Source organism: Rhyacophila brunnea, unplaced genomic scaffold, assembly GCF_057557595.1.
Source record: "Rhyacophila brunnea isolate RB1 unplaced genomic scaffold, BYU_Rbru_1.0 scaffold_2, whole genome shotgun sequence".
Classification (NCBI taxonomy): domain Eukaryota; kingdom Metazoa; phylum Arthropoda; class Insecta; order Trichoptera; family Rhyacophilidae; genus Rhyacophila; species Rhyacophila brunnea.
The window spans coordinates 24,127,819-24,154,845 of record NW_028232859.1 but is presented as its reverse complement, the minus strand read 5'-3'; the positions used below and the strand labels follow the sequence as shown (position 1 = coordinate 24,154,845).

The 27,027-nt window shown below is 32.7% G+C and overlaps 1 protein-coding gene across 2 annotated transcripts in view; it reads right to left on the bottom strand.

Annotated features, from left to right (window-relative positions):
- The window catches only part of Hmgcr (HMG coenzyme A reductase), a 108,799-nt gene extending 82,524 nt beyond the window's left edge, over positions 1–26,275 (bottom strand). Inside the window, exon 1 of one of the 2 annotated variants that reach the window (XM_085947724.1) lies at positions 26,143–26,275. The gene's annotated coding sequence lies outside the window, so the exon portion shown is untranslated. Of the gene's footprint in view, positions 1–7,407; positions 7,580–26,142 lie in introns of those variants that run through there. The other variant, XM_085947725.1, reaches the window with a different exon arrangement.
- Positions 26,276–27,027: the final 752 nt, after the last annotated feature.

The window sequence follows — 27,027 nt, the reverse complement described above, 5'->3', positions numbered from 1 at the left end:
ACATTATTTCATTAATAAAATAGAATCAATGAAATGTATTATAGTGGATGTTATTAATCCTCTTACAATAATTTTTAAGATGGTCTTACCCATCTAAGAATAAAAATGCAAGCTCAAAAATATGCAATAGCCTTTTATTGGTAAACTTAAAAATACCAAATAAAAATTCTTGCAAACATTTGCGATGAGAAAGCAAAAATGTGTATTTTTCCAATTAGTTAGGAAAGTTAAATAATGGAATAATTGTAAGAGGGCCTTTAAAAATCTGAAAAGGTCATTTATTATATCTCTTCGTTCTTTCTAGATAATTACGCAACCCTTATATGGTTTGTTCGTCTAATATTAACGACAGTATTTTATGATTAGTATACTTATTGATATCCTCTCTGAGAGCCTCTCCGCAACGCTTCCAAGTGGTATTTCGGATGAAGGGCAACGGAAGTAAACGAGACATCGCGTAAACCGACAAAAACATTACAATACTGTTAAACCATTTTATGTTAATTAATACATTTTGTTTCCGCTTTCAATACCGGATATATCGGTATCGTCTGATTTTTAAAACCGGTATTTTTGTATAGAAAAATACTGGGATACCGGTTTTGAAATACCGGTATTGGTATCCCTACTTCCAAGAGGTGGTATTACAAGCACACGAGAGACACATTTTTATTATAGAAACGAAAACACGGATAGAAAAAATGGATGTTGATCACTTGCTCAACATATTATGTCCATCCTCTGAGTTGAAACACACATTGAAAAATAACATGTGATTTTTAACCAGACCCGAGACTCACAATGTGATAGGCCAACACTTTACGTGGCGATAACTATTTTTAATTATTACGGCACAGGACCGCTATAAGGAATTCATCTGACTACCTAAAAAATTAAACCGGTCAATGACTAATTCTACAAACTAAACAGGCGATAAGTAATTAGGATAAGTAGACGAGGATGGATTAATATGGCAAAAAGAGAAAGTCGTCGCGTCTTCAAGTTCTCGCAAGACCCCTTGCCATAAACATGTTTTTACTATGTAGGTAGGTACAACTAAACTTGTCCAGTAGGAGTGAAGTATCTGGTGGATATCTATTGTATTCGGCTAATACTAAAGAGTTAAATTTCATAGCATTTTTTGCATTATCTTCGTGTTAAAAATCGATGTGAAATACTGTTTACAGAATTAGTTTTCAGTTGGGCATCGATTGACTTAACTTGTTATACCGATGACAACTGAATAAATAAAAATAATAATATTTCTACAATAAAGTGTTATGTACAATTTAATTTAGTTTTATATATGTACAATCTAACTTTTCAAAAAGATTGCGTTTATACTTTTCTTTGGATTTATCCATTTATATTATATAGGTATATTATGCACCCAGTCCGGTAACATACAATAATATTCTTAAACGGGGGATAAATCGCTTGGTGCCGTATTGATTTTCGTCGATGTTAAGGAAACAAACAATTGGTTGAAGTCTTGTAAATGCCGAGTAATGCGTTATAAATAAAATAATATTATCCACCATGTGTCTATGACAGCAACTCTATTTTGAAGCATTCCTTACAGTATCATGATGGTTAAAAGGTAATATTATTTTGTATTGTAGAACAAGGGGATATAATCGAAATCGTTCATGTCTCCGCAGTTGAACATGAGTCGCGTCTTGTGCCGCAGCGAGCAGGTTGAGTGAACGAGGCACCGCAAGAGAAAGTGACCGGCCTTGACTGACCACGGCATGCGGTTACTAACTGCACCGCAACGCGCGGGTTATGTCTTATTTGTACGAATTTCGGGATAGAGAGTGAGTAATAAGTGTCATAAAACTTCTCTAAAACAGATGATATTATTACAGCATTTATTTTTATCAAATATTTTCGCAAAAATCATATAGTAGGTATTTGAATCAATTTTAATTAAATATTGGGAACTATGGATCTGTCATAAATAAACTGTTCCATGGACAAAATAAAACCTTTTTTTAATTGGCAATCCGTTGTGGATCTTGGTCTCCTTACGTAGAGCTTTATTTACCCTTTTTATGAGAAAATCCATGATCTGGAAAGGTCCAAACACCCGTTGAAAAAACAACATGTGAATTTTCGAAACCCAGGATTCGAACCCGAGACTCATCCCGCAGTTGCATAGAAGGATTCGTTACCACTTAGCCGATATGTTGTATTATTGGACCTGAAAAACTGGCTATGGTTAGAACTTATGACTTCTCGAGATTCGGGAATTCTCGAAAATAAAGATTATTTGTTTTCTTGAGAATTCGAGATCGGGGATTTTCCTCGAAGTCGAGAGCTTTTTTTTTCTTTCGGTCAAAATATTTATACACCGGGAAAATTTTCGCCGAGATTTTCTCAACAAATTTAAGTAATTCCGTGCGAAATAAGAGGTTTTCTTTTCGGAAAATTCTCGAGACGAGAATTCCCGATCACATTGTTGATTCAAGTTTGATAATCAACGTTTAAACTTTAAATCATGGTCACAGACAGTAGTCTCATAAATAATTGAATACATTTTTAAAGTGACTTCTTTCCAATAAAAAAATGTACTCTTTTTCCGATCAAAATATGCATAAAAATATATTTTTGTTAGACATGACAAAACATGAAAAAAAGCTCCATTTTGACCCACGCTGAGCACGTCCGCCCTTAATAGATATAATATATAGATATAAGGATCGGCTTTGAGAAATTTACTGCTGGAGATTTTCATATACAATTTTAATTCAATCATTGCCGAATGTTTCATACAGGTGACAGGAACAACTGAGTCAATAAATTTCATCAACTTATACAATTATGATGTTATGGATGTCACTCGTTGTCGTAGGGACACAGAAAAATAATAATAACTATTATTTATTCCGGTCTATTTGTGACACTTGCATTATATTACATGCTCAGCCATTAATGCACAATAATTTAAGCAGTTCCTAAAATAAACATGACAACTAATGTATCGATAAACTCAAAATAATCAATACATATTTAGAATTATCAATGTCAACAAAAATCAATGACAATTACTATATGTCAGTGTCAAACACACAAAATAATAATTATCACGGTTTTTCCTTTTACTCTAATTATGTATGTATTTCTTATTAATGAAATACATATTTATTTATATAAACTCCTTTTTATTATTATTTACATTCCACAATTCAACTTACTAGTGAATATTATATTGTATTTAAAAAAACGTTCACGGACCGAAGATATCGTGTGCGTAAAAGAGCGTGAGTGATTTTTAGTTCCCAGTTCCAAGAAAGCCATGATGATATTTTGGCCACAATATAAAAATCACACTACAACTACAGTAGACTAATTTAATATTACTCAAAAATACTCAAATACGGCCAAAAAAAATATCACAAAATGTCATTCTTCCGCAACACATGTTTGCCCATGATCAGATCTTGCGATTTCACGACATTTTTCGATTCTTAAAATTCTCATTGACATTTTTTTTTTATAATATTAGCATTTACAAACAACATAATATATTAACATAAATAAGAAACGTCAAAAATGGTTTCATGGTGAGGGGACGAATAGGGAAACACGAAAGGGGATTTGAGTATACATCAAGTTAACCTTTCGCATTGTAGGCATCAGTTAGAAAAAGCTCCAACGCCTTATCTATTAGTTTAAACTTTTTGCCAGCTAGAAAGTTTAGTAAGTAGGCACACAAAAATCTGTGGACGATGATTAATACTGTGTTTAAATTAAGTGCCACATTTTATTTTCGACACTGAAGAATTAATATATGAATTAAATATTTTACACATCGATGGCGAAGGGTGAAGGTAGGCTATGGAAATCCGACATAAAAAAATGCACAGTAAACTTTTTATTGGTTAGTTTTTAAAATTCAATCAAACCTACCTAAACTAAACTAAAATAGTGGAGATAGGTTGTGGAGTTCCGACAAAAATAGTTCACACTTTGTCAGTCATACTTATTTGTTTTGATTTAACTAAGAATAAAAAATTGTAGATTCTTCATAAAATTTTATTATAAACCAAGCCATAATAGATAAAACATATTCGTATATCTATAAAATGAAAAAAAACAGATATTTTATAGATAGAAGAATATTTTCTATCTAATATCTATTATGGTTTGCTATAGGTAGGGTTTATTTTAATTTTAAAAACTAACCAAAACATTATGTAATTAAATTAAATTTGTATTCTTAGTTCAAGAAAAACAAATAAATATGACTGACGAAGTTTATTGTGCACTATTGATGTTAGATCTCCACAGCCTATCTCCACCCAACGTTATTGGTACGCATAATTTGGAACACCCTCAGACACATAATACCTCCATAAAATCCATATGAAAATTTGAGCCGAACGGGTTTCGAACCTACCATCTATCGCGAGTTTTACCAATTAAACTACCACATACTTATAACACACACAATATGATGACATACAATATTTCAAAGAATTGATCAAGCAGTTGGGGTTTTTTTTATTATCATTGACATACTGTACTAATATTATTCATATAAATTATTATTAGTATTTCTTGAAGCGTCTACAATGCGCTTGGTACACAATGTCTAAAAATAATATTAGATAGAACAAATAAATTTAGCGAGGCATAAACGATTACTGTCTATTTTAATATAAACATGATTAGTTTCACGGAATTCGCGTGGTGGCCACTTGCAAATGGGAAAATGAGAGTAATCCAATTATCTCAAGTGACATTATAGCCGTGGAGGGCGCCTCGCCTCGGTGGTAGATATTTACCTACTTAGCTATAAAAACTCACTATCATTTTCAAATGAGTAATATATACTTTCTTTTTGCATTATACGCATAATGAATGCTGTGTTATGTTATGAATTAAGTCAGTCATAAACGAATAATTTTAGTTTATTTTAGGAAAAGATTAACTCTTGTATAAAATTATTTGTGAGCAAAATCGGTGTGTATCGGACTTATGAATTTCATTATAAGCATATTGACTGTAATAAGATTGTAATACTCTACTTCTTAATTTTTACATCGTAATGTATAATGCATATTAGCATAATGCAGCTGATGATCATCATAACATAAACAAATAATTATTGTCGATTTACCTTTATATGCCTATTCTAGCAATCGCATTTACTGTCAAAGCCAAATTTACCATCTACGCGTGTTTAGTACTACAGGCTAGTAAGACTGGACATGTACTAGGGAACACAGTAATAATGGGAAGTGTCTTATCTTCTGAATGTGGTTGTAATACGGTTTAATTATAGAGTGTGGATAAATATGGGATAAACGTGAACACGTGTTAAAGAATATGTTATTTCCTATAGTTACATCTGTATATGCATTTAAGTTTGTATCGTAACCGAAACACGCATTCAATACACAATTATAATATGGTGATATTCCGGAGGTTTCGTTTTTTAAACATTTTATGGCCGAACAGTTATTAAATCATAAATACAATTCGGTTTCAAAATCTTGATTTACGGCTATTTCTATCTCATCAATCTGTTTTGGGGGATGCATTTACTAGTGCTGTAGTCGGTTTACTGATATAAACGTAAACGCGACTGACGGAATAATTAAATACACGGAAAGCTTCTGATCCATTGACACCCCAAAAGACCGCGGTCGGAAGTTCACTGATTTTGCCCATGCTCATGCTTTCAACACATGAGCGATCAACGAACGAGTGAAATATATATTTTGCAATTGAACACATCGAGATTTAAACCTAATGATCAATAAATTTAGTGAGACACCAAAATAACAAAGAAGCGGAGACAAAACAAATAAGTACTGAAATAAAAATATATTATTTTCAAGTAGTTCAAAATTTAATTTGTGGGTGCCATGGCTATGCTACGCTTATTGACGGTTCGATTGGCAACGTATTAACGGTAGTTGAAGCTCGCGGACGAACTTCCGCGGCTCGGCAAATAAAATAATGTTAAACATGAAAGACCCCAAAAGACCCCGATTGACGACCTATCCAGTCTGCCTGTCAGTGGATCAAAGCATACTGTCACAACATATTTAACAAAGTATTAGCACGGAGTATGTTTCATAATTTCTGAGTTACAAAAGTAAACCAAAGTATTCAGTTGACGTGATTTTTGTAATTCTATTTTCTATGCGCTTTGATTCGGTTTGAGGCAGACGCGGCGACGCCTAACGTATTATTCAAATGTGCTCAAAAGAAAGTTTTCGGTTGTGATGACATAAAAAATAATATTTTTCGGAGTTACGTGATTGCTGCGTTTCACAATGGAGCAATCGCGTGAATGCAAATCGCATTCGCCAGTTAGTAGTTAACAAAATAAGGTGTGGAAATAAAAGAAGACAGAATAATCACTTAGCAATATAATACGTGTGCGGGTCCTACTTTGTAAAGCTGGCGTAATGGTAGCTCTTAGACTATAATTAATCCATTTTGAAAGAGCGCCGAATTTAATTATCTTAATATTTGCTATTGTTATGCAAGTTTTCATATGAGGAAAAAACGCACGGCGAATTTAACTAAGCACTTACAAAAAAAGTAATGTGTATATTGGGCAATGTTCGAGCCATTCTCCACTATAATAGTTAAAATATAAAAACAAATTAAAATTATATTTTCAATTTAGATTGTGAGACGGAGTCTACGAGTAATTATAGTGTGCAATCATAGTAGAAAATAATTTATGGCGGATATATAGTCAATATGTCGAGCTTTTCATCGAAAATAACTAACCCAATAAAAAAGTAAAGTTCTCTAAATTATTAGTGTAGCTGTAGTGTATACCAAATAACTAACAAAACACTGAAAAATGTTTCAGAAATATTGATATATTATAGTAGTATCATAGACAGTTTAATTTAATATCACAAGTACCTACTAAATTTGAATGCTAGGGAAATAAAAATAAAATAGTTAAAATCAATACGTAGATAAATAAAATTTAATTGTATAGAAAGTTTCACGATGGGATTTAAAAAATATATTTCAAAATTGAATAGGTAAGTTCATTCCAACACGATCATAATATTAATAAAATGTATACTTTTTCGATTAATTATTATATTGTTCCTCAATCATTGCAGTGAAAGAATAATATTATATGTCGATACAATTCGCCAATATCGAATAAATGTTATCTTTTATTAAATAAGAAAATAATCTGATACCAACAATATTGTATAACAAGTACAACGCGTGTCAGATCGCTGTCATTGAGACGTAAAAGACAGCTCAGCTGTTCTCATTCATAAAAATAAAACTGAAATCAGCTGATTGTGAGACATGAAAAAAACCGCGAAAATATATGCAAAGTAAAAATTATGAATAAGTGAGGAAATTGAAGAATTACGAGAAACTCGAGTTTCCAAATGAAATCAAACTTACATAATAAAAGAGCGGAAGAGATGTCACTCAATGTGGCTCGCTACAACTGATCTGTCTGTGGATGATGCAAAACACTTAAAACAAAACACGCGCAGATTTAAGAAATGTATTTTTACATTCAGTTACGTACTTTCCGTGCACAACTTTACTCGGCGATAGCCAGGAGACGACTAAAATTCACAGAGCAGAGTATCCAATATGAATGTGGAGGGAAATATTGCCGAACACTTTATGAAGTATATAAATATATAAGTATATTGGTATATATGCTTTTCTTTACCACGTGCGTCATATTATTTATGATGATGACATGGTCAAAACAAACCCGCTTTTTAGACGTGGTTGACAAGAGCGAAGGTCCTTTAAAACAATCATTAGAATGCACTTCCAATTCAGTGAGAGAAACAAAAAAATAACAAAAGCTCGCTGTATTCTTTCCGTACCTACCTATCCCAAGCTTTCGAACGTGAAACGCGCGGGAACTTTTGGGAAATCCCTTACCTGGGTTTTTCCAACAGGCTCGTCTCTCGACCAAAACTTTGCACACATTTATTAAATAATAAAATATTCAGCATACCAAATATAAACAATAATAATTATTACAAACTCCTACAAACTAAATCATTGAATAATAATTTTTAAAGTGACTTCATATTGTATCACGAAAAACTAATGAATATTATATGGACGAAACATTAATCAGGCATACTATTGGAATAGACATATACGTACATAGTTATTTAAATATGAATGAATTTGAAACTTCAGATATCATAGTTATTAGCACTAATCCGCATGCAACATAGAGGGATCGCTAGCTTAATGGATAAGAGTACTAACTTGCACAGTGAATGGTGGGTACGAATCTCATCCTCCTTATTATCTAATTGGTACCTATATCACTGGAGCTTTTGAAAATTATGTATTTTAAAATAATAAAAAGCTAATATTCTTAAATCTTGTGTATATTCAGTATTAAATATATTTTTAATTACATCAAAAAAATATTATTGCGAAGTCTGTGTCGTCATTTATTCTACCAATAGTGTTCATGGTATACGTATATGTTGTTTACTTTGCATGTATTGACTGCTGGCAGTACATATTATCACGGCCAGAACAAGAAAAATATGCTAGTGTAACCACGTATTATCGTGCAAATTGCAAGACTGCTTGCTTGGATCAAAAAAGTTCAGCGGTTTCTGAATTTTCACGCGATATTTGCACACGATATGCGCATGCGCAGTAGAAATATAGTGGATCTTACGGAAAAAAATACGAACCACACCGCTCAGAGAATTTTGACGTTTACCAATTTCTACAACCTGTCCGAACCTGTGAAATAGCACCACATAACGACAATAAACGCGTTCGCTTATGGTTGAATAATGAGATTGGCGAAACAGTCCGCACTTTTGTGTGTAAACAGTTATTATCGCGATCATTTAACTTACACTCTATTGTTGCCAGTAAATCCATGCACGTTTACATGCGCTAGCATGCCGACTGCGATAAAGATCCCGGTAACCATTACATCTGCAAGAAGTGGTGGTTTATTTTACACAAGATTCGAAATGTGCAATTAACAATCCTAATTTGTCAATCCCAAAACAAAGGGAGGTAGATAAATTCTCAACATGTTTATAATATTTTGATATTTATCCCGACCTGTGATTTGTCATATTAAATATACATTTAGCCGAAATTTTATTTAGGTACCTATGGTCCCAATTGAAGCTCGATTTGATATAAATAAAAAAGATTTTAAATTATACACATTTATATTTTTATAAAAGTCGATGTTTTTTAAAATGAATTTAAAAATGTTAAAACCATGAATTAGTCAAAAATCTCTTGGGTTAAGCTTAGAAAGCTTAATAAACTAAATTTTAATAATAAATATGACCATGAAATATATGTAATAATAAGATGGGGTCCTGCGACAAATTCACATTTTTTACAATTGTGTTTATCTTTGATTTATAATAAAAAAAATCTTTTTAATGTTTTCAGATACATATTTATTATTTAATACAGATACATAATAATAATTAATACTTCATAAAACTCCAGAGGCTAACCTGGGCAGGCCATGTCCAGCGCATGCCTGAGTCAAGGATACCGAAGAAGATCCTCGAAGGAGACCCAGGGGGGAAAAGGCCATTGAAGTTAAAGTCCCTCCACCAAACCCGCCCCGTACCACCCTCGGTCTTAATCGAGAGTATCACGGGACCCATCAATTGGTGATGTGAAGCATCTAAGAATTGGCCTGGGAGTGTCCTGGGAGAAGATGCCCAAGACTTAGATTGCTACGCTCAAAGTGAGCTGTGACTGAGTTTACTGAGTTTACTCTAATGCAAAGTGCCAGGGAGAGAAAAGCACATGGAAATTACTAAAAAGAAAATGAACCTACTTGTTTATTAAATTAAAGAACGAAGCTAATCATACAGGCAGCAAAATTTATGTGAAGAGATCTTGACGCCAGTGGGAAAGCCACGCACACGATGGGGTGACAACATTACAAAAGATGCCAACCAGCTGCTAAAAATCATAAACTGGAAAAGACGTGCGGAGGACCGTTCCGGCTGGAGGACGGCGGTGGAGGAGGCCAGGGCTCGACTTGAGCTGTAGCGCCATCGAAGAAATAGAAGAATTAATACAGTTGATTGTAAATTATCAAAAAAATGTTTCAAATTGCAAGCTTCGTATTTTTCCGCTAGGTGCCTCTGGTAAGTAAAGTCATAGCCTTAATGAGCGTAGTAAAAAAACAAATCTCATTCACCCTGACTAATATTTTATCAAAAATATTCTAGGTTAAAATGAGATTGAAGCGTTATAATTAGATTTTAGTAGGTAGGTATAGAATTTTTCAATAGGGAATTTCCAGCAATATTTTAAATTTAAGTCTGTCTGAAAAAAACACAAATAGGTACTGAATCTTTGAAGCTTTTTTAAATCGTTGATCCTGACATCAACGACTTCCATACGGTTTTTAATTACTACGGCACAATATAAAATTACGAATACATTTCTGTACCTAAATAGTCAACCATATTCGGAAACCGAAGAAAGTTTTTTTATTGTATATCTTCGATCAACATTAAGAATTCTCAGATAACCAGACCCCTTTTCAATATTCTTAAGCTCCCATTACACCGACAGACAGTACGTACCTACTCGGTAATCGACCCAACAGTCACCGATCGTCGACTGAGTCGTGCACGAAAAATAGGGATTATTCGATGCTGTCCACGACTTCACGGAACGATCCAAAATAAGATTTCACAATCGGGACAGACGATCGGCGTGAGCGTCTATCAGTCTAATTCGAGAGTGGCGTTCTCATTCAACAGTACATTTCAATACATTATCTCTTGAGAATGTCCTTTGCAACGATTTGAAAACGCCGAGGAAGAACGCACGGTTACACTCAAAAACCTAATATGATCTTGCTTAACTATATATGCGAATTCAAATTTATGAGATGTTATGAATAAGATTGCGATCGATCGACCATACCAACCTATTATATCTTTGCTATACATATAGCTATATAAGCATATTCTTTTGATTGACTATACCTACTCACTATACTTTCTACTGTCTATACTATGCTGGACAAATATAGTCATCCTCTGGTACCAATGAGGTAGGAAACGTCTGAAATGGAGACCCAGAAGTAGCTAGTTGGATCGATGACATAGGTATGGTCTGCGAAAGTGCGTCGTAACACAACGCGCATGAGCGAGAGGAATCTAATCAGTATGGAGAGGTATCATTTAGCAGATCGATCCAGGATGATGTTCATATGATGATAATTGATAGGCACTAACAAGATTATTTTGCTATATGAACCACAAATTCAGTAGGTATTTAATTGACGTTTTTTTTAAAACCAACATTAATCAGCTTACCATAAAATAAATATTTACGGATGGACTCATTATAAATTTTATTAATGTTATAAGATTCTTCGTTATGACAATAACCAAACATCATTTACTAAAATAAAGTTTACTTTGACATTTTGTAAGCAATTATTAAGGCTATACTTCAGTTGAGGCATGGTCTAAAAAGATCGTGGCTAGGCGATGCGCGGGTTGTGCAAATGACGCGTGCCGAACGAAATATAATTTGTCATAAAAATCCAACATGCGTCCATTTAAAGTTACGTTTATTGTTATATTACTAATAATAATAGTATATTCATTGACATGTTTTCTTTTTTAAGTACATACGTAAAGCTTTTTAGTCAATCTTAACACGATTTAAGAATATTTTCATTCGACGCCATGACAAAACAAATCGACGTGCGCACACCTTGACTATCAGTCTCCAATTGGCGACTAGTGCGAAATTTCGTCGCCAAAAAAAAAATATTTGCCGTTTCACAAGTACGCTCTTAATACGGGTAGTAACTAGAAATGGATAAATGAAATTTTTAATTATTATTTTATTGATCACACGCATCTGTGGTTAACTACTGCAAAGTGCACATAATATTATATAATAGATAATAACTAAGGTCATACCACACTACATCTGCGGTTTAATCTTAGACTATTATGCTTTAAGACCTTTTAAAACTGCTTGTCAAAACCGAGATTGCTTTATAAAAAACCCACGCACAAAATATTAAAGATATCAATAATTATTATTACAGCATCCACGATTTATAATTAAAACTGAAAGGTTACAAAATGTCACAATAATAATATGTACAATGTTGTTATGTCGGGTATCGTGTATGATTTATAAGTACATACTTAATATAATATCTGTCGTATGCGCTTTTCGACTCTTTCATGTCACGTAAAAAAAACCCATTTAAAAACCTGCAAATTTAGATGCTATTAATTCCTCTCACCCGTAGTCATGTTGATTCATATTATGTATTTAGACGCATATCACACATACTTCACAGTTAATTGGACAAAGCTGACGATGCAATCAGTATTTTTTCGTATATAATTCATCGTAGTTATTATTTTATTAATAATTAAAGTTAAGTTAATCATTTAATTTATTTAAGTATGTTTAGGAAGACTCAAAGGATGGCAAAATTAAAAAGTGGTCACGATCCTCAGCCATGAGTGTACGACCAAGAAGAAGGAAGACTTTAATGAAATACTTATCTCTTTCTTTACAATATTTAATTAACATGTATTACGGACAAAAAAACGAAACTAACGTTGTATAACATGTTTTTCATACATATTTAATTTCATAAATTTAACGCGAAAGAAGTTAAAAATATATTAATTTTAAGAATTCATTTGAAAATGTCCTTCTGAGGCGGACGAAACCGGTCCTAATCTATTGTATAAAAGTGGAATAAGTACTACAAAAAAATTGCGTTTTATTAAATAAAAACAACAATACAATGCAGTTCCACCATGAATTGACAGTTAACAAAATAAAAGAAATTTAAGAATTTCATTCATTTCAATTCTAAAAAGCTGTTAAAAACTAATCATGATCTTAGTTTTACTTGAAATACATGAAAAAATGCTTTAATCTTCTCATATATTATACATAACTACATCAGAAAAAATCGTAGAAAAAGTTAGTACCGAATGTGATTTGAACCTAACATTAATCGGAATTCAGGCGGTTAGCTTCGTCGATTAACATATAGATACAATTCCCAATCACGCCGAAATTTCCTAACAACTATGAATTTGAAATGTTAGTTAAGTTTCTGTTATAGTGGAACAACATATCCTAGCAAAGATTGCGATGTCTTCTAGTGCGCACGATTTACAGGGTAAACTTAATTATTGATACCATTATTATTTCAGCCTGTTCTTACATTAAGCTTATTGCATCGTTTTCTATAACTGGGCGTCTCTCTAACTATGTTATATTTTCTGTCAAAACTATCGAACTTTACGTTTGTATTGTATGTTTATAATTGAGTTGCCTAGAGTCATAACTCACAGATTCATAAAATCGTGTTTTGAGATAATCGCAAAAAAACCACCAGAGCACTGTTTTTGTAATTAGAAGAAATGTATTGAACTCCCTTGAATATTGATGGGCGAGTGAGTCGATTTACATTATTTAAAAAAAATATATAATATGATACTCATAACGCTGCAGATACACAGCAAACAGAAATAGAGCTCCCTGATTGGTTAGAAAGGCCATGGTGACAGAACTCACATTATTCATTGAAAAATGTGAGTTATGGACACCAACAGTCATTTTTATCAATAATTTGCACATGGCTTAAAATGGCTTTTGATACACAACTATTTTTCTTTATATATATATTAATGCCTTTAGAATCACTTAGTACCTATATTTAACTAAAAAATGACAAAATTGCAAAATGTGAGTTATCACTCTAGGCCAGTGGTCGGCAAACTTATTAGTCAAAAGAGCCAAATATCAACATTACAACGATTGAGATTTCTTCTGAGAGCCAAATTTCTTAAACTTAAAGTATATATATGTAGGTACACTTTTTAGTAACTTAATAAACTTTAATAAAGTTTTAAATCTCAATTAAACTATAAGTACACTGAATAAAACTTGATATCATACTTAATAATGATCGTATTTATTGATTAAAATTAAATTGTAAGTAAGGTATCCACACAGTTTTATTAAATCATGACAAACACTTAATATCCATCTCCTAGAAAAGTTTGGGGAAGTCAGGTTTGTATGTTGTTGTTTTTAATTTTAGGCACGATTCCAGGTTCTCGTCAATAAGACAACTTTTCAATTTACTCTTGATAAGGTTCATGCTTGAAAAAGATTGTTCGCATGAATATGTAGAACGGAAAGTGAAAGTACGGCAAACGCTAGTTTTTTTAACTGATCATATGAGTCAGGAATACTATTCGAGGTGTTAGAAATCATCATGTCTTCCTTCTCCAGGTCTTTCAAAGCAGACAACTTGTGCTGTGAACCATGTTCATATTTGTTTTTCTCCAATATGTCCAATCAGCACAGAGACGTTCAAATGTAGAGCTCCATAATTCTTTATTTTTAAATCCAGCAATTGCATTTCAAAGTTGCCAATGTCAACATTAAGGGGGGAAAAATTAATTCTGTTACATCAGCATTAAGAGTTTTTTTTTAACAAAGACTGACGTCGCTTTGCTGTTTCTGAATTCCTGAAACCTGTTGAGAAAAGTTTCCCTCGTATTTGAAATTGTTGTTTTGAAATAGCAAATGTCAATATCAGAATGATTTTCCTGGCGATGTTTCAGCAGGCTTAATTAGCAAAGATTCTCTTTCGAAATCTTGAGCATAAAGGGATAATTTGTTTTCGAATGAAATTACTTCTTCTAACATCGAAAAAAATGTGTTTCCTTCCCTCCGCAGTTTACGATTAAGCTGATTTAGATGAGACGTAACGTCCACCATGAAATATTTTTTTTGGATCAACTGATCATCTGTTTTTTTCTGGATAGTGAACACCCTTCACAACGAGACATGCTTTGATTTCTATTAATAAGGAAGCGAAACATTTTAAAACGTTTCCTCTTGATAACCAACGTACCTTATTATGCAGCAGAAGATCTGCATACTCACTCTCCATTTCAACAAAAAAATCTTTAAATTCGCGACAATTAAGAGCTTTTTTAGCCATAATGGAGTTGATAATCTTAATCACAAATTCCATAACTTTGCAAATTTCTTCTGGAAATGTCTGCGCATAAAGCGCTTCTTGGCAAATGATGCAATGGTAAGCAAACATTATTTTTTTCTTTCAAAATAGTAACACACCCTTTTTTTTACGCCAGTCATACTTTTCGCCCTTGTTGAAATTGACACAATTTTATCGAGTGGAATATGATGTTTTTCCATGCACTCAATTACAGCATTATCCTCTCCACGTGCTTGACCTTTGAGTGGCAATAATCCTAAAAGTTCTTCTGACCAGTATATGAAATAAATCATACAAATTTGTGCTGTGTCACTTATGTAACAAGACTCGTCAACTGCTATTGATAAAGCTGAAACCAATTTAAGATCTTCGACTTGCTGGTTGGTTATATTCGAAGACATTTTGACTGCCCTATCTTTCACTATTTAAGTCTGTACGTGGTCATTTGTGGAAGAGCCACACTCAAGGGTCCAAAGAGCCACATGTGGCTCGCGAGCCGCACTTTGCCGACCACTGCTCTAGGCGATTCAATTATAGGCGTCGCGTGATGCCAATATAATTAAATTATGGCCCACCTAAGATTAAGAAGTTTACTTTTTAAATATTGCGCTTCATTATAACAGTCGTCATTCTCAGACGGGATATACCAAAAGAACTATGATAGGTTGATAGATTATTTTTTGAAAACTATTCTAAACGAACTCTAAATTGAGATAAAGCATCATCTCTAACTGACATTTCTTGTACTTCCCATATATAAAACAATGAGAAAATATAAATAGATAATATAGCAAAATAAGAAACAGGTAGTAAAAAACCACAGGACGATCAGACGATACACAACACCTGTAAAGACGACCTCGCTTTGACAAATAGCTTTCCTACTTTACACCATATTATAAAACGCTTTCTGTGAATATGTACTTATGTGTTAAGCCATCGCAGCCGCAGAATTAAACTGGCACGACATCACCACATTCACATAGATACATAATCTGCAATATCTCTGTTACAACGAAATATTTTTTTAATATATAAAAATAAACATTAAAAAAACAATACCACTTTCTCTTCTCTCCGTTATGATACAACTGAGAATAAGAATGTTATAATTTATAACTGACACATAAGCAAATTTTGACGTTATACTGCAGACTATCATAATAACATTAAATATAAAACAAAATATAACAAATTTAAAACGAATATTTATGGTTATTTAAAATCAATGACAAGGTCCTTTTAAGCGGATAAATTCGGTCATGATCGTCATTAAATTATGTGGCATAACTACTATATAATAAATATATAGTGTTTTATTCAATGATGATTGGAAATTTTAGCTGCGCTAATGGAGACGTTCTTATGAGGTAAAATTGTACCGTGATTTGAAAATGCAATTGTAAGTCCACGTTCAGATTCCAAACACCTGCACATTAGCGATATAAAACTTTATTGGACCCAAACCGCTCCATACCAATAGACAGACCAATAAATGGGCCCAAATGCCCCACGAAATGTCAAAAAATATGTACGCGTCAAACAGCCAAAAGCCAATCAAAAATGCAAATCAAATACATATGTTGTGACTTCACCGAGATCGAAGCCCCGGATGAAAGCCCATCGCGTTACGCACTGGACTACGAGGACCGGCATGCGTGCATTACCGGAATACTACTACGGAAGATTACTAAGGAATACGGATAAACAAAAATTATCGTAACATAACATACTTCATTAATACAATATGTGGATGACATATTACATATTGTGTTTAATTTTAACTAATATACTTAATTTCTTTCTACCAAGCTTATTAAAGAAATTTACATAAGTACTTCAACGATGTGCTCTAACTGTATCCTTTTTTTATTCTATTACTGTACTTGTTATGTTGTTATGATAAAAATTATCGTAGAACTCCAGACGCGGCTTGCGGAAACCCAGGGTACCGCGGAATCCTGATTGGGAATCTTGAGATGCTGTTCTTTCACTCAACGACAATTTGAAACGGTACCAATGATATGTATTATTCACAGATTAATGTCTGATATGTCAAAATCATAATTTAGAAAACTGAGAAATGTTAGTATATTTTAAGTTAACCAAAAGTTACATCAAGCAACGTTAATTAGATGCCTAACAAAAATAAATATACCTATTAATAAACTATACATATTATCTACGATTTTTCACAAAACACATGCATTTATAATTTTACAATACAATTTGTCAAATAATATTAGTCACATATGATTAACAATGCCCATATTTTGTTATATTGAAAATAAAATTAGAAGCTTTTTATGATGCTTATAATGTTTTTAAATAATTTCTGGCACATCTAAAACCCGTATGGCAATGTAATAAAATTAGTGCGTTGTATTTCACAAAGCCAATCCCCGAAACAAAATGTAGGTAGAAGATGCTTTGTATGCGAAGTATGACGGACATACGCATTATCTCGTACGTGACCTGCAATTAAACTATTCACAATCGAACAACTTTACTGTTTAAAAGATTTCATTTGTTTTATTTTAGAAAAAAACACATTAATAACAAAGAAACCACCATATATAATAGATTCAGGAAATGGAAAACTATAGATTGAAAAATACCAAAATAATAGTATTTTTAGTAGGAGAACTTACTTCAAAGTACATTAATATCTATACAGACGATTCTGAGTTCACTCGCAAATAAATTTTAGTATAGCGCACGGATTCCCAACTCACGGGTCGTGAGCCCAGGGTATTTTCTTTGGGATCGATAATATCATCGGCATAAAATTAAATGTACAACGAACAATATAATATATCCACAAATAAAATAAGTCAGCTACCGGTAGAAAAGATAAAAAATAGTCTACAATAATCTATAAAAATTGTAATGTTTAACAGTAAACAAACAGAGATAAGTAAAGTGAAACCAAATGTTTGCCAATTGAAAAGTAGACGTAAAACTAGTGCGAAAAAGTGTAACGTTTAACAGTAAACAAACACATACTATTTAGGTGAATAAAAAATACAGTAGCTAGAAAGAAAATAATATGATGATTGCGAATTCAGGTGTAAACATAGACAAATTGAGAGCAAATGTGATAATTGATAATCCACATGTATAATTTTATTACACGACTAGTTTTTACTTTGTATTTTTATTAAAGGTTATATTAAAAATGCCTTTCGGGCAGTGGTTGCAGGTTACTATATCATTATCATTGGCTCTACAATCCAACACGGATTATTTATACAAGAAATGGATGTTAATCATTACTTCAACCTATAAAATCTATGCCGTCGGTTCAAACACACATTTAAAAACCAAATGTGGCGTTTCCAGACCGACGATTCGAACTCAAACCAACTAGTTCATCGCGGGCACATATATTTATTTATGACTGCCATAAACCTGGCGTAGGTACCTATTTATAATATATAATAGATACTTGTACCTCTAGTCTATCGCGGGTCCATAGGGTTATTATTAAAGAGGGCTTGAAAAAGTTTGAGAGCCAGTGGTGTAGAGACTTATATTTTCTGAGATACGACTGATCAAACGTTGGTTCAGCAGGTATTGCATCATTAAGTAGGTATACCTATACAAGATGGTCATAAGCGGAACCCAACTTTCACATTCAATATTATTTAGAATCAAAACCAGTAATCTTCAAAATAGTTCAATTAACGCGTTCGCGGATTTGATATTTGTGAAATAACTCACCGGCTAGTAATCGTGAGAGTAAAAATGGGACCGTAATTGCATTGATAGTAATAATTTATCGATTTTTCCGCAAAACCTGTGTATCAACAAAACACAGTATGTACACTGTACAGAATGCATCAAAAATAGTGACTACTATTACTACTTCGTTACCTGTTGTTATTTTCATGCATATGTTATTTTATCAACATCAGCTAATTCTATTTATCTATTTCCTCAGAAATAAACTACGTTCTACCTGTTGTTAGGTGCAATTGGATGACTATTACATCTTACATCGCATATCTTCGTTTGATCCCTGATACAATCATCACCTCTCCATACCACGCTGCACTCTAAATTCCTGGATCTCTTTTTTATCCAGGGTCCATGTTTCGCAAGAATGTAATTACGGAGCATACCTACATACTTATTGAACACTGCTTTTTACGCATAATGGGAGGTCACTTTCAAACATTATTCAGGCAGCCAAAATATTATTTATTATAATATGTTAAAAAACCATCTATCATAGTTTTATAGGTGTTTCTAAAATTTTCGGGAGCCTTATCTCACATTAGCATTCGAGTTATTGAAAGAGAAAAGAGAATATAGATAAAAATAATAATATGTGCGAAACACCATCTTTCACAAAGTACAATTCAAAGTTTCAACAGTAAACATATTTATATTTAAATAAAAACATATTTTTTTTAAATAGGTACTCGTATCTACCTACCTGCTTTTTCCACGGGTTTTATTTTTAAAATCAAGGTTGGATTTGTCGGTTATATACTGCATTTATCCAACTAATAACATATGGAAATTCTAGATTTTACACAATCTTGTATTTTCGATTGATTATTTCATGACCTTCTACCAAATTACAAACTAATTTCCATTTCTTACGAGCTTATTATTTCCACATAATATCTGAAGCAGTGGGTACAATCCGAGTCTGGCAATATTGGGATATTGTTTTTTTCAATGTGTAAGTATTTGACCCAGCGCACGGACCCAACGTTTTGGATGAATAGCCTCAAATCTGTAAAGGGCCATATTTCTACTCGTGAAAGAAAATATGAATCCACTAATTATTTTTTGCATACTCTCGAGAAATTTGTTAGGAATACCAACACATATCTTAGGATCGACTGTGGAAATTATTAAAATTCTACTATTTACAAATAAAACAATTAAAATAAAAACAGACTGATTATTACTTTTTGATAATATTTTTATTTTAACTATGCTGAGAGTGGTCAAATACAAAATACCCACTAATATAATCTAATAACCTACATACAATAATTACAAAAAACCTTTCGAATGGGTCTGCTAATTTTCAGAAAGTTTTATTTTCAATTGATAACAAGTTAATTATCTAGTTGGGTTAATTAAGAAACTTTCTTGCTATAAATGTATTCCGATGCATTGAAAATCGTTAAAAAACTAGTTTTATCTATCCGATAAAATGGTTGCAGTAAATTTCCAATTTTGTTAATGCTTTAGGGCAAAATTGATTCAAGTTTTTTCGGACAATTAAGTTCAATTGAACTAGTTTTCCAACATGTGCGTTGCCTAAATCATTGGGAATAAGTAGGTACCTACCTTTTTTGGAACATGGTAAGAGCTAGGTCAAAAATCGAGATTAATGACATGTCGCTTTAAAATTAAAAGCTCGATATACTTACGTACTTCCATTAGGTTTTATAACGACATTAAATCTAATACGAATATTCGTACTAATAATTATCTACTTATTACTTATAACTTATAATATTATCCCTTTCGTGGCCAAAGACGTATATAATCATGTTTAATTTATAATTTAAACTGTATTTGCATAACATTTTAAATCATTTGATGTGCAATCATATACTTAACTACAGATATAAACAAATTTAATTATTTAAAATGTCAATATACAATTTTTTATTGATGGTAGGTATGTATCTTTATGCCTACTATTCATTAGTCTGATGATTATTTTCCTTAGAGATGATAATAATAATATATCAAATTAATAATATGTGTTTTGGATTTACATATTCAAGTATCTCTGCATTTCGTTTATTGATTAACTATTTTAATTTGATCCTTGTATATAAAATGATAGTTACGATTGACTAAATTAATTATAAAAAAATAAATAACGTATAAGAAACCCAGCTGTAGAGACGGAGCACAGATATTATAAAAGTGAATTTAAAAATAAGTTGCTAATCCTGATGTTAACTGCAAGCAATTTGGCAATGCAGATTCATTTGTAGCAAACATTAGAGTTTTGAGCTCTGACGTTAATTCGACAGGGCTGCACTGAGATTTAAAAAAAATCTTGCAATAGTATCTATCATTAGCGTGAAATAAGTTTTTTTTATACAATGAATTTATACAATTTGTTATTGCTAGAGCAATAACAAAAACATCGCAAATAACAGTAGGTACACCATGCATACAGTATACCGCTAATGTTGCTATGTCATATAATATTATTTTTCTATGTCTACCGATTCAACGTGATACATCAGTGAAACGGCAAATAATTTTCAACTATAGGCGCGACGAAATTTTGGACTCGCTGCCATTCGGAGAGAGAACGTCGAGCTGGAAACACGTCAATTTGTTTCGTGATGATGAAAGATGACTAAAAACGTTACCCATTCACTTTAAAAAGAAGACATGTCAATGAATATATTATTATTGGTACTGATAGAACAATAAACAGAACATTAAATGGACGCATGTTGGATTTATATAACAAATTATATTTCGTTTGGCATGCGTCATTTGCACCCGCGACCCGCAATCCGCGCGTCGCCTAGCCACGATCTTTTTATACCGTGCCTCAACTGAGGTATAGCCTTAAGTAAAAAAACGATTCCCTCCAGGTATAGTCCATATTCTATTGTTGACAACACCAGTCAGTTTTTGACAGGCCATGGTGGATTCGCTGCCAAGCTCTATGATCTTGAACTTACCCGGCCAACAAGTCGATGTGGCGGAGAACTACAGGATGCAAACCACAGCCTCTGGGAATGTCTGAGTATGTGCTCCGAGAGGGAAGAGATGCTTAAATTTATCCAACCAGCTGTTGGGCCCATCAGGCCGTCCGACCTGGTCGCCACAAATGCCAAATATATTGCATTAAAAATTGCGGGGTCTTATTGCGGACGTGAAGATCTCTTGACATAGTTTCTTTGTCCGTATTGTTTTAGCTTTGTTTTTTTGTATCTTATATAATATCATTAAATTCATTTATTTCTGTTACGTAACCGTGCCTTTCTCTCCCATGGCACTTTTTAAAATTACGTTTTTCAGTAAACTTAGTCAAAGCTCGCTTGAGAGTGTGGCGATCTCAGTCTTGGGTATCTGCTCACATTTCCAGGCGTAAACAACTGCTGATGCTTCACATCCAAACGCAGGGCCTCTTGATACGCTCGATTAGGACCGAGTGTGGTGCGGTTGGTTTGGAGGGTTCATGTTTGTGTTGTTGATAACAGGTAACACAGAATTGTTGATATGATTTTCTTAATGCATAATTTCAAAACATCGCAAAATATAAACCTAACCTTAAAAAGCTATCCATTTCCCAGGATATATAATATATTATGTATGATAAACGAAAAAATACAATAATATAACGTTTACAGTAAAGACGGCGTCCCTAATTCATTCCAATTAAAAGAGTTACAATTTACAATTGATAATTAAATTGGATTTACGTAAGTACATTTCTGTTTATGGCTCTATTTTTTGCATGATGCATTTTTTGTGAAGGCCAATTCAATATTAATAATATGCAATGAATATTATGTATGTGAGTTAATTTTGTCGAAGCGTTATCCCGATTGACTGTCAAGGAGACGTAGGTAAACGAACATCCACCAATGCATTTTCCAATTGATTTAATTGATAGGCATTTTTAAATATTATATTGGCAAAATACTTCCCTATACGCCGCAGAGGCGTCAATTTAGCGAATTCAAATCGTGAAATGGCAAGTGTTATTGTAGGTAGTGGAGACGTTCTGTTTTTTTAATGTTACATACCTACCGAATTGCATATTATTATTATTATTATTATTATCATCTAGAGACACTTTTAATAAGGCGCGCACTCTGAATATTGGTATGGGGGGTCCATTTTGAAAAATGGTTCATAATAATTTATTATTGACTTTTAAGTCAGCGGAAGGAGCGGGGTTAACAAAATCTAGCTGGTGCTACTGATTTCCGCATTCAAAACACTTTTCCGGGAACATACCCATACCCAGACGCTCCGGGATTTGAGTCTAGCGATGAAAACTAGCTGCAAGCCAGTGCATAATGACGAGTACCTACGAGTTACTGCGATCTGTCACATCTTCAAGTAATTATCAAATTCGCGTGGCCTAACAGTTATAAATTATTGGGATCGTTAGTGTCCACGCTATCTTGTTTTTTAGACATGCTGCGTCAGAATATTAAAGCAAACATTGGATGCTCCAGCCAGATGGATGCGCCAATTCATGAATGTCGCGCGTCTTACAATATAATAAACAATGCATAATATATAAATGATGAGCAGTTTTAAGGGTACACGTCTGATTTTAGTAAAAATAGGTTAAGTGGACATTGACAACTGAAATACCTATGTACATATTATTAATAATGTGCCTATTAAATCCATCCCTATAGATAGATAGATTCTAGAAAACGACAAAACGAAAGTAGGGAACAACAGCACAAAAGAAAACTATGGTACCTATTACAGGGTATAGGGGAAGATTGGGTCAGTTGCAACACTTTTAATGTTTCTATTTTTGTATTTTTTATTTTCAAAGTTAGGCAATGCTTTTCAATGAAGAAAAATAATAATTGATAATCAAAGAATATAATATTATTATAATGAATAAAGTAGTTAATTTATAGCTAACACTTGATTTTTATGCCATGTCATGAACGCTTTGAATTTATAATTTGTCATGTTCATCAAATTTCAACATACAAAACAATTACATTTACAAGTGTTGATATAAAAACGAACGTTTTGTACCTCTTGGATACCACTGGTTGACTAAATTTGTCCAACGATAGACCAAAAGGTAGACCTAGAGGACGCTGGATCGATGAAATGATAAAGTTCTGGGGAAGTACGTGGCAAGGCAATGCACATGACCGAGAGAAGTGGAAGCAGCTTGAAGAGCCCTTCATCCAGCAGTGGATAGATTCAGGCTGATGATGATTATATAAAAACGAAAACCGTAACATTTGTTGACCCCGTCATCTAAAATTGAATTTCAGCCTCAAAAAATTGTGATTGCTATAATATTGAGTGCATTTAAGATCCATTCATATATTTTCCAATATTTTGGCAAGAAAATATATACTTAACACAGATTTACAAATTAATAAAGTATAAAAGTGATAAAAAATATTTAAGTAGGTTTTAAAAAAAAAATATCTCGAGTAAACGAAAATAAACCTTTAATAATATCTTCTGTCTAACGCACGAGAATCAACTGATTTTTAGAACATAGTGTGTATTACACTACCCTCTGTCGTACAGCTGAGAAATTTTGTTGAAATTGCGTTTGGCGGCAATTTTAAATCGATTGTTGCAACTAATAAGTAATGTAATAAGGGTACAGTTCGGTTATCAGGAATACAGCAGAAAACACATTTTGAAAATAGCCGATAAACTGGATTATTTGTTAGGTTAACCTAACCAAACCAAGCCAAGCCAAACCTAACCTAACCTAACCTAAATTAACACAAACTAACAAATAATCCAGTATATCGGGTATTTTCAAAATGTGTTTTTCGCTGTATTCCTGATAACCGAACAGTACCGTAATAACTATTATTATCACTTAATTAGACTATCCTCCACGTAACCTTGCCATTGTACACAGTGACAGGATTTGAGTGTATACGCAACCATATAAATGTATTAGTAAAAGCCGGGCACTCGATTGGTTTACACACGAACGCCGTATAATTGTATTAGTAAATTCTAAGCACTCGATTGTTTTATTCACGTTTTCATTCAAAAACATCTATTCCAAATGGCAAGGTTACGTGACGGAGACTCCAATTAATACTATTTTTTTAAATAGTCATTACTTATATTCATTAAGGATCCTTTCACTAGCAGTGTCTAGCGACAGAATATGAAGCATGCATAATAAAATTTCTGATGTTTAACATTGTAAAGTTTTTTTTTATTACAAAATAAATATATCTTTAAATTGAACGAAACTTGAAACAATTTAAAAAAAAATCATTACTTAGTACGTACACAATATTTTATTTTCATTATCGGATCTGTAGTCTTCCTTCACTATGATAGCTTTGTTTATGCAGAGTTTATTTGAATTTTAAATACTAACTAACGCCAACTGCAATTTTTATTCTTGTTCAATGAAAACAAATAAGTATGACTGACAAAGTTTAGTGTGCACTATTAATATATGTCAGATCTCCACAGCATACCCTCCATCCTTCGCCACAGTTAAGTATTAATAGTAAACATTCTTCAATTTGACCTATCGATGACAGAACCAAATGATACAATGGTGATCGCCGGAATTTATCAATTGACATTATCTAATTGCGATTTACAACCTAACACAGTCTACTGATTTTCAGTTTCAGTGTTAGGACACGTGAGAAAGATTTTTTATAGAAAAATCCACCTACTGCTAACGGCTATTTATTGCGTTTTCATGAAATCCAATTCGGCCCCTTAGGGTTAAAGGAACGCATCTCATTTGTTAGCGATTTTGAGTTACGTATGGTACTGGTAATAACTAACGTTTAGTGACAAAGAGACATAAAAAAAATCAACAGATAAAAGATAGCTCTGTACACTTTCTTGTTAATGTCAGTGGAATGTAAATTTACTTGTATTTGGGGTCTCCTGTTAAGTGGAGATAAGTTTTTATGACCTTAAAGGGCCGAATTGTATGATAATAATCTTACATGGTATATAAATAATTGGTATAGCATACGTTTTTACATTAAAATATGTGAAATTACAGAATGTTTTTTATTACGATGCGGTGTACCTTATCTTTGCCATTTGTGTCTCCCGGTAAGTAACCGTATATCCAGACAGTAACATAACAATCAATCCACAGTTGGAAGAAACATGACATACCTATTATTCTGTATCACCCATTAAAATTTGAAAATACTTCTACTTTCTGACAAGATACGTACCCATTAAAAGTAAGAACTGTTAAATTATTGTATATTTTATAAATTACAGCAGCTCATATGGGGTATTGCTCATTTTATGATATATTGCAACATAATTTCGGAATAATATTGCAACTGTCAAAGCTATAGAGTAAGATAATGACAAGAATTATTGTGAATTATGAGTTAATTATCAAATAAATACAAATATATAACAAGTCATACCACTGAATTGAGATAATTTCCATTCCATTCACTTGAAACTTAAAATTAAACACTATTTAGAATTAAAATTATTATTTATCGCTCATAACCAAAGTGACAAAAATCATGTAAGAAATCTGACAGCTAGAAACGTAATGTTGGCTATACTGAACTAGCCATAGACTAAGAACTAGGAATGAATATTAGTCTATGGAATGAACACAGAACAAAGATCGCTGGGTACCGAGCATAATATGAAAAAGGGGTTAAAAAGACCAGCACAGAAGAACACAAAGCGGAAAAATACGATCAACATCTCAAGGGACTTCACAGTCAATAGCAAATAATACTATTACTTATATTTTTTATTTTAACTGCTTTTCTATATCCTAGGTAGTCAAAGAGATTGGACTTTCAATCTCTTTGTAGGTAGCGATCAAAATTTATTATTACTGTGTAATGTAGGTGATCCATTGACAAGTTAAAAGTTTGTGGGCTGTCTGAATTATCCACTCTGCTAATAAACGGGTCAAATTGTAAAAAATTGATAGTTCTGATAGTCAACTTGTACCGGACGTCTGTTAAAATTAAGATTTATCTATTAACTTAGTTGGTAATGTTATGTTGGCTGAGAACCATCAATAAATTGGCGAAATTTGAAGAACTTAAAATGTTAGTTAGGTACCTAGTTATTAAAATAATTCGCATGAATTATAGATGAATCGATAGCATAAAGGCTAAGATAGGTACTCTCCCGGAAATTGAAAAATGTGAGTGTGAATCCCAATCGGAGCAATTTTTTTCCAGAAGATACAATATAAATTACAAGCTGTACGCTTTCTATAGCGCCCCACAGGGCTTCGAACTGGATCTGAACCGAAAACCGGAAAAACCGTTATTTTTTTT